The sequence below is a fragment of the Chlamydotis macqueenii genome, chromosome 8 (genome assembly GCF_036417535.1).
Source record: "Chlamydotis macqueenii isolate bChlMac1 chromosome 8, bChlMac1.mat, whole genome shotgun sequence".
Taxonomy (NCBI): domain Eukaryota; kingdom Metazoa; phylum Chordata; class Aves; order Otidiformes; family Otididae; genus Chlamydotis; species Chlamydotis macqueenii.
The window spans coordinates 20,800,533-20,815,626 of NC_141563.1; the positions used below are offsets into that span (position 1 = coordinate 20,800,533).

Consider the following 15,094-nt stretch of genomic DNA (forward strand, 5'->3'; position numbering starts at 1 on the left):
AACGCCAGTAAAGGAGGATACAAGAAATGAAAGAAGATAATCAGGTAAATCCACCCTTCCTTGGGTCCCTTCATTCCTACTTCCAGAAGAGGATCGGAATCGTCACTTATGTGCATATAGTAAACAAATAGCTTATACAGACAAGTAGTTCTTAAAACAAATCAAAAGTACATCGGTGAAATGCGATCCAAAATAAACTAGCTATGTTTGAGGATATCACTATTTCCCCTGGCACTTCAGGATTCTGCAGCTGCAGAAATTCCTCTTAAAAAAAAAAATTCAAAAGAGCTTAAATTTTATGCTCCCATGAAAGAGGTTTCCAGACACAGGTATATTTCACATATACATACACACTCCATCACAGTAAGCAAAACACTTTCACAGGAAAGCCCGTGGCCACACTTTTAACATTTTGCTGATTTAGCTGTATCAGCCAAGACTTTTTTTCTTGTTTCCCAACTACACCAGCACAAACCTTACTGCAGAAACCCTTCTAATGGCTGCAAAGTTCTGCCTGCATAAACTGTTCCTTTCATAGGACCTGGTTTAAGAAGCACCAGTAAAGACTCCTCTTGTAGCCGTAGGGGCACCTCAGGAGGAAGTGGCAAGACTGAGTAATGAAAGCATGCAAGCAGGAGGGGTGAAGGCAAAGGAGAGCATTGCATCAGTCTAGCCTACGTCTACAGCAAAAAGGAGGAAGCAATAACTGCCATCACACCAGGTTTCTGCCAGCAGAAACTAAACTGCAAAGTCACAATCCTACAAGAAGGAACAGCAGTAAAATTCTGCACACAGGTCAGACTGACCAACTTTACTTTGACAGACATGGTATTTTGTTTTCTATTTGGATTTTTGTGTTATGTTTTGTGTGTAATGTATAATCTTGAGAAACAGACTGCCTGAAAACTTAAGTGCAAGCCATTCAATTTATGCCAAGTAGATACTAATCCTATTCCCCACAAGAGACGATTAAGTGTCAGTTGGGTTAACTGTTTCACTACTGATAAGATACATATCACTATTTCTTTGCTAAAACCTATCTCACAACTCCAAACCACCTGTCAAAGCCTCTTAAGGGTAAAACCATCCATGTATTTCCCCATCCAGGAGTAAACAACCTCTCCACTCTTCCTAATGAGCATCCTTATAATGCAGACTCATCCTAGCTACAAGAAAAGTATTCAATACTAAGAATAAAGTGTAGGTTAGAAAACAACCAAAAAGTTTAAGACAGATTCAGTACAGTTATAAAGACTGTCCTGTCTGTGTTTCTATTCAAATGTACATCTTCTCTGTCTCTCTTTTTTTTTTTAAACCCAGATCTGCTGCAGGTTATCCAGCCTGCCACATCACATCAACACAGAAACCAGTAAAGCCTGGCTGCCGAATTTAGGTCAGCTTGTCTGTAGAGTACATAAGGTCTTGCACACAGCCATGAATTTCCTAGTAATACTTCAGTAATCCCTCTTCATCCTGCTATGCAGCTATTTTACTAGTAGCTGCTAGCTTTCCTCCAACTCCCCAACAAAGCCTCTCCACAGGAGGGATGTTTGCGGGCAAATGAGCCACTGTCTCTTCCTTGGGAAGCAGGAAGCTGGTTGTTAAATCAAATAAAGGCTGATTCTTATTTCCCAAGACAAAAAAGTGAAGGATTCCCAATGCATGCTGGAAAAGGACTTCCCTTTTTTAACTGCATAAGGAAAGATATAATCAGATAGAGCTGGAAATTATTCCTAGAACATTAGGAATAGTTTTCTTAACAGATTATCTAAACAAAACCCCACTGTTTCCACTTGGATCAATAAATTAAAAAATAACATCAAAATGTGACTAAAATTGAGACAGTTTAAGGGAAAGACTCTTGTTTTTTCTGGAAAGAAAGTATCACTCAAGGTGAACAACACTGTGCCTCTTCAAAGAACGCCTCCCTCTAAAAGGTAACTGCAGGCCACTGCCATCCCAAGCATTGTACAAGCACACATAAGTAGCAGCCCTGTTTTTAAGGAATCTCTAAAGGTACATAAAAATATGCAGTCTTTTCAGAACATGGTCCTCGGAGCAGGAGTTCCACATAAACTGGAAAGTACAGTTACATAAGAAAAAAAATAATAAATCTAATACAGTAAACCAAAACCTTGAACTTCTCTGACTGTCTTCATACAACAAGATGAACCTAAGTCTTCTTAAGTATGACAACTTGAAAGATGCAAATGATGTGGTTGTCGTATCACATAAGTTCAGAAGACATTTTAAGGAACAGAACTCTACTTTTATAACCAATGGTCATTCACAACTTCACCGCAGCTTGGCATCAGACAACTTTTCCCCACTCCCGGCTCAGTACCTGATCAGGCTGTGCTTCTCCTCCTTCCTTCTCCGGCTTCAGCTGGGCTGAGCACTCGCTCAAGGAGGCCCCGGTGATGGGAATACCAAGCCAGGTGCTAATGGTCACTTTCTCATTTTGACAAGCGCCACAGACTCTTCCTGTATAAAAACAAACCGCTGTAAATCAAAGTGGCCAATGAAGTGTTGACACTAGCGGAGTGTCAGTGAAACGCTGCTCAGTGACACAGAAGCAGAAAGTGAGTCATCCTTTTGCCACCAGTGCCTGATCTCTGGGGAGGGCTGAGCATACCCCTATTTTAATAATTTCAGAAGTACTCTAAACAAGTTGTCCTATCCTTGAAGAGTGGAGATCCCTCAAACTAGCAATTGCCCATTTTCTCAAACATATCGGCTCATCCAAACTTAACCAAGAGCACTGCTATTTCTAAGCTGCCACTTCCCCACGCCACCATAAGAGCCAGACGAGACCCCACTGACGTGGCAGCTGCACACCACGTATGCTCCACACCACAGCATCGACTGTGCTTCAACTGCCGCATTACAGCAGTATGCCAGGCAAGCAGCCCACCTGGAGTCAATGAGCTGCCTGGAATACCTCTGGAAAACACTTCTATCCCCGGGACACGCAAAATGGAGAAGAAATGGGGTTCTCCCCCTCCTCCTTTAGCCCAACACTGCCACCAGCCAAGACCCCAGCACGGCTGCCTTCGCAGCCAACAACTCGCAGGATCCAGGGCAGGGCAGAGCCCACAGATGGAGAGCAACGGCTCAGCAAAACAAACAGCCAGACTCCAGCAGGTAATTCCTAAGTATTTATTTTAGTTTGCTGTTTATTAAGTATTCCTCATTATAAATCAAGTATTTTACAGTAATTGCCTCCAATCAACAAACACTGAGAAAGCTGCTATGTAGATCGATGCTGCTTCATCACCCAAACAAGTCCCTCAGCAACAGCCGTGACTCCGCGTGACTCTGCATGCTCAGCAGGCCGCCCGCCGCCGCTGCCTCTCCTGCCCTGGCTGCGCCCCAAGCAGGGCTGCTGCGCGCCCCAGCCCTTCCCAGCACTGCCGGCCACCGCTGCCAGGGCGCAAACGCCAGCACAGCAGGACGCTCACTGCAAGGGTGGCAAGGCCCAGCGCGGCAGGCAGCAGCACCCACCAGGAACGGGGGCAGCCCCCCAGCACAGGGAACACCCCACAGCCCGGGCTCAAAGGCAAGGACAACCGGCTGCACCCCCTGCGTCAGCCGCCAGCCCATTGCTCCCACATTGGCGGTGGCTGCAGCAGAGACTGCTCTGCCGTAAGGGTCTGTGCCCAGTGCCAAGCACAGGGCACTCACCCATCTGAGCTGCTCCCAGGCCACTGCAGGGGGAAAAAAACAAAAACAAAAAAAAAAAAACAAAAAAAAAACCCCACACAAAAAAACAAACCCAAACCAACACACACACACACTTCTTAATTTATTTTCCGAGGCCTTTTAAGAGTTGGCACCTGGTGGCACTCAGAAGCCCACAGGAACAAGCCCTGTGTCATGCTTTCCACTGAGAGCATTTTAAAGGTCACAGGAACCTGCTGCTCCAGGTTTCTTCTTAGTGGTAGAGATCCAGGATAAGGAGACAGGGAACACATGGCCAAATATACATCTTAAAGACTTCGCTCCTTCGAAGAGTTTGTGGTGGTCAAGTGGTCTCAGGAGAAGTAAATCCCTCCTGAAGCCAGAGGTTTCAGAGACAGTTGTTTTTTTAAATACACAGAGGGAAAAAAGCTCTGACGAAGACCTATTGCAAGCGGGTTCAGAACAGACCTTTGGATCATGCTTGAGCTCTGACAGAAAACACTCTCATAGCCACAGGGCCGTTCACCCTGGCTGTTTCTGTAACCTTTTTTCACAAGGTCAGAGACCCACATAAGAAGGGCCTAGGCAGAGCTCGCCATGCCCTCCAACCCCTCCTCAGCAGCCAACCCAAGGGCCACAGTTTTTGAAAACAGAAGGCAAAGGCAGTTCCCATCTCCAAAGTAGGAGGGCTGTGCTTTTTGAAAATACATCAGCTTTTATGGAAAGATGTCAACAGAGGCCAAATACCACCACCACACTTGGTAAGGAAGAGGAGGACAGCTTGTCTTCAAGAGCTCCATCACAATCTAAAAGGCTGCTAAGGTCTATCACCACCACCCTCCCCTTCCCAGGACAGATGAGCACAGGAGTTGGAACATACATAGAAGAGAGGTGCAGGGGAACAAATGGAAAAACTGCATTCATAAGATTTTGGTTTTGGTTTTTTTTTTTAAAAAAAAAAAGATACTAAAGCAGAAATTCTCACGTAAATCATATCAGTAGAAGTAGATGCTTGGGCAGAGCCAAAACCAGTGAAGGAATCCTCCCTGCAGCTTTTGCCACAGAAATCCTCCTGTATTTTGCTCCAAATCCCATTTGAAGAATTCTCTCTTTGTGCTTCTTCCCTCAGCTCCGACTCCCATTTTTGAAGTGACAATCTCAATTTATTAAAACAAAGCAACGTCTTACTTACAGAAACATCTGCTCTGATACAAGAACACACACCCACTCTGTTATAGACTCAGTATGTGGGCCAGTGGGTACGAAGGAGATTAAATAAGGAGCACATGTACCCCTTCTCTTACAGCCTAGTCCCCTCTGGCACCCATTCCCTTTAATCGTTCTCTTTTCTTTCAGGCCACTTCAGCATAGGGAAAGACTTATACTCCATTTACACTGGGGTCTTGGCATCACTCTCTGCCAATTTTATCTGAATCACAGCCAGGCGCTTCAGGCATAATACGTGCAACCTCCAAATGCCACATCCTATACACTGTAGCCTACATGTGGCTGCTTTCATTTGTAGTGTCACTTGATCAAACATCTTGTCCACTCAAGAAATCATTATTTCTGTTGCACTTAACAGGGGTTGCATTTAACAGGGAAACAATCATTGCTAACAGAGTGGAAAAAAAAACCCAAACAGACGATGCACATACAGAGCAAATTATTATGAATTCTGCTAAGAAAGGAGAAGGAAGGAGATTACAGTATTTTGGTGAAGAAGTAGAGATAGTGGGGGAAAAAAAAAAACCCCACAACTAATAAAGTGAAGCAGTTCCAGATATTAGAGGTTTAATTTCAGCACAACTAAATAATTCTCAGTTCTACATTTATCTCCAAGTACCCAGCCAACATCAGACATTTGACAATCACTTTGGTTAAAACACGATCTTCCTCCCTTGTTGCTGCGTAAGAAAAACAACAAACCACCGCACAGGAAAAACGTCATGCCATCAAGAGAGGAGAAAAACCTCAAACTAGCACAGAAACCTACTGTAGAAGCATTGTCAAAAGCAGAATGTAACCTAACCAGATAAACACCAGATTTTGTCACTATCTCTGAGGGAGGTTTCGCCATCAGCCTAAGCTGATTTGTGGCCACCCTGCTGCTGAAGAGAGCGGTTGCCCCCCCGGATACTCGCCCACCCTCTCCGCTGGTGTGAGCCTGGGAGCAGCGTCCTGCCCCACCAAGGCAGAGGCGGGTGGGCAGGAAGGCAGGACTTCCCCTTTCAACAGTAGCATGAGCTTCAAATTTGCTCCAGCTGGTCTTGAAACCACGCTCTCTTCGGAAAGCACCTTAGGCATTGCTCCTACTCCATGGGAGCCCACAGGATCCCGCTGCTGCTCCCTGCGGAGTTCATTGTCCATGCCAGGGCCTCACTGCAGCTTTTCACATGCCACCCAACACCCACTTTATTTCAGGAGCTCCCTGCAATTCTTCCCTTCTCTTCACAGCCACCTCCTGTTCCCCTCTCCACAAGACAGGGGCTGTGTGCTTCCTCTCTTCTGTTGCAGAAGGCAGGAATATAACCAAGGCATTAACAGATCAAACCTTGCTGGGCAAGCAGGCAGGATTTCCCAGTGCAACAGGTAACCCATTGTTTGATCCACAAGCAATAAGAAAATTTCTTTTCATTCAGAAAAGAAAGAGCAGACAAGGAGCACTCAGTTCTTGCGCTGGCCAGCTGCATGCTGGTTGTGACCAGGCTGCTCTGGGCCACCGCACACATGGACAGAGCGCGATTTTACAACACAAATCAGGCAGCTGCAAAACTATTCAGCCAAAACAAGGCTTGTACCAATTCAATCTGTAAGTTTATAGGCGCCTGTTAAATTTGCCATAACGAATACATATGTCCACACAGGGGTCTGTATTACTTTGCATCACGCTCTGAAGCTGATTGCAAACTGGGAGAACTTGGCCATTCAGCTGTGACCTGAGAGAAAGCCCTGTTTGTGGAGATGAGGCTCCCTCAAAGCAACAGAACTGATACACTTTCCACACGCAGAACAGTACATACAGCTTCATGCTTTAAGATTTTCTTTTATATTTACCCATACTTATCTCAACAATTTTGTTATCTCCTTTCTTTTGCCACATTGTTAGTATTTTCTTTTGTATTTCTGCATGCCTCTCATGTTTTTAATTTTCTGGCTTTACTACTTCTGTTCTCCTGCAACCCTGGCCCCAGTAGTTTCTTTCTTTAAAATCTGCTTTGGTTAAACTGATTGATGCTAATAAGGACACTCTTAAATTCACCTTTCAATCTAGGTACATCCTAAATCAAATTATGCTAAAAATAAACAAAGTGTAACCACAAATTTTAACCACTGGAAACAGAGTCTTGTCCAAACCACTGCATTTTTTGTTTTCCTGATTCACTATTAGTACAATTCTGTCTCATTCTCAGTCCACTCTTTTTTCCAAGAACCACTCTTCTCCCACAATTCTCCTGTTAGACATTTTCCTACCCACTTTCCATCGGAGCACCAGCAGTGACCGAGCTCACACAAATGCTCGCTGGTGCTGCAGAAAGTGTATCTGCATTCCTCCACTTCCTTGTTTCAAGAGCCAACAGATTTGTTGTCAGAGGGAGAGGAAAGGAGAGGAGCAAAACTATGAAGCCAGTCTTCCCTTTCTTTATGCTAACAACGCCAAGGAGGTGAAACAGTGAAGAAATTTAGTACGGGTTATAAAAGAGCAAACATTACTTAAAAAAAAACTCAAATGCCTGAGAAGTTTCACTTCCCTTTTGTCAGTTCTTCTTCTAAGCTAGGTAGTTTAGGCTTTATTTCTTAATTTAATTAGACAGAAATCAAGTACATAAAAGTTTCTGGATGGCGGCCATGGAGAGGAGCCTTGTATATAGACTTCTCAGTTTGTATTTTTAAACACCAGTCAGATTAAGCGTGAAGTCTGGTTCCTCCGTGCATCTTTGATGAAGGCAATTGCTAATGCATGTGGAAAGTGTTCGTAGCCATAGTGGTGCCTGAAAACAAAGCAAGCTACTGCACTGCCTTTCACACTTCTCACTCAAGTTTTAGCGCAGAGACTGTCAGACTAAAGTAACTCCTATCCTCCCTTTCCACAATCTGTACACAAAGCACTATGTACAAATATGCAAGATGGGCTTTTTTTTTAATCATTCACCGACACTTGCATTGGTTTAGTGGACAAATTTATACTGAACAATTCAAATGACATCAGCTTAGCAATATGTTCCTCTTTGCAGGACTGCAAAGGCGACAAAATGTCTATTACATAGTATTTCTGTATAAAATATTAATATTCACAGGGCAAGCTTTTGAACTGAAAGGTTATTTTCAATGATTAGCAAATCAGTGTTGTATAAGCTCGGTTTTTTAATCAGTGTATTTCAAATAGACAACAAACTATAGTTTTTGTTGGCAAAATATAACAAAATCAACATTGAAAGTGTGCACATCAAGGTATATGAAAGATCTCCCTGGGGTTACCTCCTTTTCTTTTGACCTTATGGTACTGCAAGATTATAGAACTGCCTCCGTCTCCAGCACACACACTTCGGCACGCCTGCATTAGGGTTATTCCAGGCCTGGGTGGTCTCTATACAACTACTCACACCAGTTGAAAGTCTCTTAAGTTTCCTTTCCTTCCTACCCTGCGATGGCTGAAGAACAGACACATATTCATACACACATCCTATGCACTTGTTTTCTCCTTAGAGCTATAATCTCAAGTTGGAAAATCACTGCGGCAAGAATAAAGTGCTTCAAACAAAATTCACCCAAAAAACCAATGCTGCTTTTAGCGGGCATGTTGATATCTGTGGCATTGGCCAGACTTGAAAACACTAGAGGTGCAGCAACTCTGGCTTTCACAGCACCCAAGGCAACCAGGAACACCTTTTAGAGAGAAATTGACCTCAGTGCTGACTTGCAAAGAATGAAGTCCCTCCGTTCTGCATCTTGGCTGTGGCTTTGTAGCCATTAGGTTACACGAGGGCGAGTAGGAGCCTGCCTTGCTGCTTCACTGCACAGGCTATAAAAAAGAACCTTCGTGTTTGTTTTTTCCTTTCTGTATCTTCACACATCTTTCCTTAGATGACTCTAGGGAAAGGGCTCATCTAGAGCATCACTGGTCTCCAGAAGATGCTCCAGGACACTGTTTGCTGTAGGTCTCATTGTATTTACCAGCTCCACATGAATGTCACAGGTAAGACATCTAAAACAGCAACAGACACCTGTATTTAAGCAGCCCTACCCACAGCCTTGACAAACAAGGGAAATCATCAGGAGACACGACTCAGACGGAAAAATCCTCAGCAAGTGAATAGAGAGGCATTTTAAAACTCCAGTTGGAAAATTGTGCATCTTTTTTTTTCAAATTTAAATGCACAGCAAACAGTTTGATAAGTTTGATAGGAAAAGGTAGCAACAACACTTAATTATCTGTTAATGCCCGCCCCTCGGGTCCGAGAAATCTTCCATTGCCTTTTCCTGGTCTTCAAAGCAGACCTTCCTAAGACAGAAGAGCTGAGATGCCTAACTTTTAACAAAAAGACCATATACAGAGATGTTGTGGGGTTTGGTTTTTTTTTTTTTGTTTTGTTTTGTTTTTTGTTTGTTTTTAAACACTAAGAAGGAGCAAGGCAAGTCACAAGAAACAGACCATGTATTTTTTCTGTTGACCAGACAATACAAAACGCAGGACCATCTTGAATAAAGGTGATTGCTATTCTCACCCACTGCTGGCTGCCACATGCTTTCAGCCTGGTTAGTTTTTTTTCCTGCTTCTTCGTCAGAGTTACCTTCACCAAGAAAAGGGGCTCTGAAAAGAAAAAAGTCTTATCAACAAATAGCTTTCCTCCTCCCCTAAGGATAGCTGTACTTTACACCACAATTCTTTTCTGGTGTCTTGAATACCATAACTACTTCAGTCCTAGAACAAATCACTTTTGAAGAAAGAGCTTAAGTGGAAAGAAGGAAAATTATAGGTAGCAACAGTTTTGACACTACATGAGCAACGTATTTTGATATCCTGATTTATACTTAAAGAGGAGGAAGAAGAAAAGGGACAGTATTTCTTTTAAAACAGTGCCAACAAACAGGTCCTTGGTGCAGCCATACTCTCTTCCCACACTACTGCTTGCCTTTAAGTGTTGGGCAAAAGTGGCATTTTGCTGGCTTGATTCCAAGAAAGCAAGCTTTCTCCTTCCAAGGATATCTCCCTGAATGCTCTGGCAGCTGCTATGTGAAGGTTTTCGAGCTTCTCCTCCTGTCCATTTCCTGAAGGAGGACAGAAACCTGTTCTTGCAAGACTGGAAGAACACAGCCAAAGAGAATATAGAAATAAGTGCAAAGAGCTTCAATTATTTTAATTAAAGAAATTTGTGGTGAGAGAAAGATTGAAGCAGTGTCAGCTAAAATTAATGATGTGGAAATGAGTATTACTGATGGTATTAGAAAGTGCCAACTTGACTTGTGACGCACTTTCCTTTTTAACATGCCAAATCCTAAGATGATTCTCAAGAAGTTAAACACTAGAAATACTGGCTTTGTTCTTTCCTAAATTTGTTTGGAATCTCTGAGGGAAAAAATTGTTTGGCAAGCAATCAGTACCTATTCTTTGTTACATGGTTAAAAGACAAATGCACTCAATTTGCTTACACTAAAAGATCTCGAGCCAAACTCATCCCCAATGCAAGCAAGTCAAACTTTGAAAAAACCACAGCTCAAAGTCTTCTCAAGGTAAGAGGCACAGAATAGCTCTGAAACACTAATTACAATCACTTTTACAAATACAATGCTTGTGTTGCTAGAAAACTGTATTTCACAAACATCTTTCTCTGTATTTCAGCCCTTGTCTGCCAAACACTTACAAGTGCAGGCCCACAGCACCTCAGCATCACAGCCAGGAAGAAACACTTGCAAGATCAAGTACCTTCACTGTGACCTCAGAGAGCCTTACACACGCGTGCGTACTCAAGAGACTATACATGCATGCAAAATTAGCCATGTGCACAAGTCTTTGCATGGTGAAGGCCACAGACTTTTCACTGCTTCTTATAAAAAAAAGAAAAAAATGTTTGAAGTGTCAGTTATGCAAAAGCACAGACAACTCTTTATCTAAACGTGAGGTTTCTGAAGAAAACTATTTCCATTTTTCTTAATATATCTATAACTTTTTGGGGGGACTAGGATATAATAAATAAATGAATAAATAAAATCAAACAGAAAGAAAGGGAAAAACACACACAAAAGGAGAACTGTGTGGTCTCATTTTAACACTAGGAAGAAATGGAGAAATTTAAACAGCTGGAACTGAAATAACACATTTTGTTCTTTCCACTTTACATAGTAACGTTTGAGTATAAACATAAATACTGTTAATTGTGTTTTATGAATATTTAGGTATCTATAGCAATTTTATTAGTTGGAAGACAGATTGCTTTTTTGAAAGGAAAGGAAAAACCTTCAGAGTGCATTATTTGGCAAAATACTAACTCTGGAGCTCCCTTTTGTTTGCATTCAGTTGAGAAACTAGTTTACTAGGTTCCCTCATGACGTCATTTGTGTGTCAAGCTACTTCTTAGTAAAACAGTCATCACGAGCCCCACACTGACTAAACGCTGTAAGCCTCAGGACACTAATTCATCCTCAGTGATCTCAGCGTCCATGTACCTGTATCAAAACTCCACTCTGGCTCTTAGAGGCGCAGGAGAAAGCAAAAGGAGACTCTGGGCTGAGGTGCTGTGTCAGCACTCTGCCTGCAAGACATCCCAAGCCATCCCACCAGTACAAAGCCAAAGGAGGAACTGACACAGCAGCCAGTGCCATCAGAGAATGCAAGGGGGGAAAGAAACTCAGCCAATGGTACGAGACCTGATTCAAAATCCACTTACTCCCACTGGCTTCAGCAGACTTTGAATGGGACCTCAATACACAGCAGGAGCGGGAAGACCTGGAGAAATTAAAAGAACTTCAAGGTAGGAAATTTCACTACAGCAATTTCTTGTAACACTGCACCAAGCCATAACACACATGGTTGCAAGCGCTTTTGACCACAGGGATGTACGTACCCTTTTCTCCACTATTTTCTTACCCACCTGTCACCAGCAGGACCTATTGCAAGCGTATCACCAGCAGCATTCGCTTTTTTCCTCACTCTCCAGACAGGTAGTGAAGAAACCTGTCCATAAACAGGACATGCAGCTGTGGTATCTCCATCCCACCACCTACCTAGTGCTATGGAAGAGGCTTGCCTGAGGCGGCAGGAACTCAGGGCTAAGAAAGAACCGGAATACAAGAACTATATTCCACATGCACAGCTACGTGTTAGTGCAACGTACACCAGTTAACCTTTCCACAGCAAGCGCTTAAGTGCTTTCACTCTCTTTGCATTGTTATTATACAGGTTTGCTCCTATTAATAATTACCTTCCTGTGACGGCAGCACGCAGACTTTCTCCACTGCTGGTGCTGCCGCTTCAGAATTCCTCCTCCAGGTCTGAACACGCTGGACAGATTACTGTCCCTCCCCAGGATGTCAGGACTGGTACAGATATCTGCTCTGCATATCTGGATCTTACAAAATAAATTACCACTTAATGCTGCTTCTTTCCCCATGTTACCTCATGTAATAAAGTAATCTCGATTGCAAATAACAATATCTATTTAAATATTCCCTACTTATTATGTTCAAGAAAAGAGATACAGTAGACATAACAGACAAGTGTTCTTCACATGAAGTATGATACAGACAAAGCACCAAGTAAGTTTACTATAAAGGCACTGTATGCTCAGAAACATAGGAGAAAATTGTGTACAGCACAGAAAATACAGCCACAGTAGCATATTCCTAGGTCAGGACCTCATAAATCAGTTTCAGCTCACAATAAAAGGTTTATAGGGGATTTGTAAATCACAAAGAATGAACAGGATCCTGGCCTCTGAGCAAGGCTTGGTGAATTAATTTTAAGATGGCAATCAAGAGCAAATAACACTAACCTTCTACACTACCAATCCTTACCCAAAGTTTGAAGAAAGGGGGTTTCCTCTGCCACCAGGAAGAGGGGAGGAAAAAACAAAAGAGAGGGAAGACACAGAGAAAAAGACTTAGCTACCCCATCTGGGATGAGAGTGCTTTTTTTGGTAGCTCAGAGCTGTGGGATCAGAATCTCAACGCTGTTCCTGCAAAATTCTTACATCCTAAAGCCTTCTTTCCCAAACAAGGGGGCATAGCCATTCCCCACCTCCAGTTTTAGAGGCAGAAAAGACGATCCTTTCCTATCCCGGCTGACAGACATAATGCTGCAAAAAACAAAATGCTTCTCTACATTTTTTTTTTTTAAAGCTGTAACTCACAACGCTTACGAGCAGTAGGTACCCCAAAGCTAGTACTGAAGATGTTTTGGTCTCCGCACCAGCAGCTAAGCCAAGTACAACATCACTTTCAGCACCACCATTACAGGAAGTACTGCCGAGACTTTTTCTACCAAACAACAGCCTGGTTACCACTACCGTCCTCCATTTTCAAGTCTGAGTAACCTACCTCACGGCTCTGACACACTGGGAGCGTCCAGAGGAGAAACTGCCACGGGGTGCGGGCATGCTGCGATCGCCCAGCCCGCATCCCCCCGCCGACCGCGGACCAGTCTCCCCGAAGGATGCTGGCCCAGTCACACGCTCTCCGAGCCTGAATTCGCGTTTGTCTCGCAGCAGTGGCAGCACCCGTAACGGGGACGGGGGGGGGAGGCGGGGAATGGAGGTTGCAAGACAGAGGAGCCGCTGTGCCAGGCTGGGGGATCCTCAAGGAGCAGCAGCCGGTATCGCCACGTTTCGGGGAGCAGGGGGAAGGGCGGAGAGGTGCCTCGAACAAACACAGACGATGCTCTGACACGAGCTGGTTTTGTCCCGAAGATGGGTTTTATTGACCGGTTTAGACCGCTTTAACCTGCGCGTGGTGCGGCGCCAGGCACCGCTGACCCCGTACAAAAGACACGGGCGGCGGGCGGGCCCCGCGCAGCTTTGGCACCGCCGGCCGCGAATGGGGGTCGCTTCTTACAGCCGCGCTCCCGCTCGCCCCCCGCACAGGCGGTCACGTCCCGCGTGGATGCGCAGCCCAGTCACAGCCGCGCCAAGGCTGCGAGGTGCCCCCGGGGCACACCGGCGCGGGCCGCCACGCAAAGAAACCAACCCAGATCCTTCCGAAGGCAGAAAAAAGGGGGGCGGGGGGGAGGGGGGAACAAACAGGCAAGCGCGACGGTAAAGCGCAGTGAGGGAAACGCGGGGGTGCCGGTGCCGCCCCCTCCCCCGCGGCCCCTCCGCCGCCTCCCGCCGGCTCCGCGCTCGCCTCACCTCAGGGAGGGCCCCACGGGCTGGGGGACCCCGAGAGCCGCCCAGCCGCGCCGAACCGAGCTGAGCCGGGCCGTGGGGACGCAGTCCTTCTCCGTGACGGTCACTCCCGTGGCGCTGCCATGCGGGCGACGGCGCTGGGCGGGAGGGGGAGGCCGGGCCGGACGGGCTCGGCTCCTAGCAGCTCCCTGCAACGCGCTCTCCGCATGCGGCGCGCACCCGCATGGCTCGGCGCACGGACAGCACCGGCTGCCGGCGGCGAGAGCCGGCCCCGCGGCACAGAGCACCGCCCGGCGCCCCCGCGGCGGCCAATGGCTCCCGCCGCGCCGCGCATGTGAGGGGCGGGCCGCGCCGGCCCCGCCCGCCCGCTCGCCCCCCGCGCAGCCGCCGCGCTCAGGTGCCTGCGGGCCGTTGCGCGCCGTGCACCGCCCGGCCTCCCCCCTCCGCCCCCGGGCTCGGCCCCGCCCGTGGGGCGCAGCGGCACGGCCGGGAGCGGGGTGAGGGGGCTGTAAGGGGGACCCGAGCCAACCCCGAGCGGCGTGTGCGGCGAGCAGCGCACCGCACCGCACCGCGCCGCGCGTCTGGGGGCGCCGGTAAGAGCGAAACGCCTGTCAGAAGCGGCCGTGGCTTGTTCTCGTTGTGCAGGTGAATGACGTGTAGTACGGGAGGTAAACAAAAGAGCGACAAGTTCAAATTACGTGTTTTAATTATTAAAGTATCATCTGAAAAAAAAAAAAAAGTTCGTTTTCTTGCGTCTGTCTCGAGCCCTTTAGAGAGCCAGAAACGGCAGATGGCGGGAGGAGCCAAACTGAACCTGGTCCTTATCCCAAAATCCATCAGAAACTTTTCTTTCCTCCTTAAACTGAAAGGGCACCAACATTCCTAAGTCTTTCTTCCAGGCTGACCTGACAAGTGACGAGACTTTGGTTTTTTAACTAGAACTGGGTGTGACCTGTTACTTTTGAAACTATACTGAACTTCATCGAGAATGCAATTTTTAAAAAGTACTGGCTCGTCTTCCAAATTTTGCTTCATCCCCATGATTTCTAGGAACTGGAGGAGATGGCAAATGATTC

General features: G+C 45.8%; 1 protein-coding gene across 2 annotated transcripts in view; it reads right to left on the reverse strand.

Annotated features, from left to right (window-relative positions):
- LRRC8D (leucine rich repeat containing 8 VRAC subunit D) overlaps positions 1 to 14,223 on the reverse strand; it is a 52,508-nt gene extending 38,285 nt beyond the window's left edge. Inside the window, exons 1-2 of one of the 2 annotated variants that reach the window (XM_086753858.1) lie at positions 14,022 to 14,223; positions 2,345 to 2,484 (exon numbers count right to left, since the gene is read on the reverse strand). The gene's annotated coding sequence lies outside the window, so the exon portion shown is untranslated. Of the gene's footprint in view, positions 1 to 2,344; positions 2,485 to 13,215; positions 13,287 to 14,021 lie in introns of those variants that run through there. The other variant, XM_086753859.1, reaches the window with a different exon arrangement.
- Between the last annotated feature and the right edge of the window lie 871 nt (positions 14,224 to 15,094).